At 44.3% G+C, this 1,853-nt stretch overlaps 1 protein-coding gene across 6 annotated transcripts in view; it reads left to right on the top strand.

The window, feature by feature from the left end:
• The window catches only part of TMEM150C (transmembrane protein 150C), a 79,244-nt gene that overhangs the window by 62,499 nt on the left and 14,892 nt on the right, over positions 1 to 1,853 (top strand). The window lies entirely within an intron of this gene.

Here is a 1,853-nt window from a genome sequence, read left to right on the forward strand (position 1 = left end):
GTAAGAAATCCCTCCCCAGTAAGGATGGCCATGCCACAATCCCTTCTCCTCCAGTTTTCTCTTAGGATTTTGGGTACGCACACACATGCACCTAGCATGTTTTTCAAACCGCCAGGTCTAGGACTTGAACAGGAAAGTCAGCTATGTGGGATCCAACTGCCTTAACCTCTGCACCATCTGCTGGCCCATTTCTTCTTAAATTTTAAATTCTTCCAAGCAGCAATGGGCATAGGTGATAATTTAGTACCATATCATGCCAATATGCTAAATCAGCTTTTGTTTTAAGGGTCATTTTTCTCACTAATCTCGTTTCACCATCCTACTTTCCTTACAGTTTCTCTTTCCTTTACCATCTTTGTCATTTTGTGTACTCTTGACTTTATTTCCTTAGCTGCGTGAGATAATTTATTTTATGGGCCACAAAGTCTGGCATGAGAATGTAGTATTGTGCAATACATTTGCTTTGAAAAGTATGCTTTATCTATTCCTTTACTGGCAAGGATGAAAAAATGCACAGGCTCCACGATAGAGAGTAATGTGTAGATACCATCTTTAAAGTGAAAGGTCAACATTATCGTTGACACTCTCCAGTTCTCCACTGTTTCTTCAGGATCCAAGACCCTCATTTACCATCTTGTCCCTCTTATTCTGAGTGAGTCCTCTGGAGATTATTGAAATCTTCCCTCTGTTCCCTTTCAAATTCACTTTGGATGCCATCTGTGCAAGACCAGGCTTTCCTGAGGTCTGTCAAAGGGTCAGTTAGCTGTCACTGTCTGCATTTTATTGGGAAAGGACAGCTCAACCGTTCCACATGGTTTTCTGAAAGTGGTTCTTTGGGGTGGTAAAACCACTCCAGATAAGAGATAATGTTATTATTGAAGGAGTATCCAGCTGTTTTGGTATCTGTAACCCAAAGATGTGACCTGTTACTTCTTCCATGTATAACCCTCCAAAACAAGTCCTACAGACTCTTGGCATGTTTTCCTCTGTTTATTACAGTAAAGGGAAGGCCTATCATACCCACTGAAAAATTAAGGGATATGGTTGGTCCAACATGCAACTCAAGCAGAATCTTAGTTGGTTTAGAAAACTCAAAATGTGAGAAACATGGAGAATGTTCCCTGCCAAGCACAAGAGGCCTCGCTTGAACCTGTGAGGTTCAAAGGGATCTCTGAGATGGGGGAAGCAGGGAGTACTCAGCTGCAGTGGTGTGAACTGCTGAATTACTGTGTTCCACGGGTTGGGACCACATGAGAGGTCTGGACTTGGTTCCTTGTTCAACCTAAAGGGCAGGCACAGTGGTGTGCACCTGAAATCCCAGGAACTCAGGAACGCTGAGGCAGGACGATCTTGAGCTTCAGGCTGCTTAGGCAACATAGTAAGACCCTGGCTGAAAGAGAGCTGGGCGCGGTGGTACATGCCTGTAGTCCAGCTGGGAGGCTGACACAGGAGGACTGTAATATTGTGAGACTCTGTCTTTTAAAAGAAAAAAAAGAGGGCTGGCCCTGTGGACTGGTGGTTGAGGGAGCCGGATCTCACATGACCAGCTGTGCAGTTCAAGCCCTGGCCTTGGAGGTTGAGGAACACTCTGGGTGCATGTATGTGTATGTCCCAAATCCCATCAAGATGGAGAATTGGACGAGAAGGGATTATGGTGTGACCACAGCCCCTCGAAGGCTGCTTTCTCTCTCTCCCTCTCTCTCTGGTGGACACACATGCCCTCTGGGGCAGTTTTTAAAAACAGAGACAGAAACAGTGACACCTTGGGGCTTCTCTGTAATTAACAAGATTCTTCCCTGGAGTTAGACATATTTTGTTCAAAACCTTTTCCTTCTTTTTTTTTTTTTTTTTTT

Source organism: Tupaia chinensis, unplaced genomic scaffold, assembly GCF_000334495.1.
Source record: "Tupaia chinensis unplaced genomic scaffold, TupChi_1.0 Scaffold000318_1, whole genome shotgun sequence".
Taxonomy (NCBI): domain Eukaryota; kingdom Metazoa; phylum Chordata; class Mammalia; order Scandentia; family Tupaiidae; genus Tupaia; species Tupaia belangeri.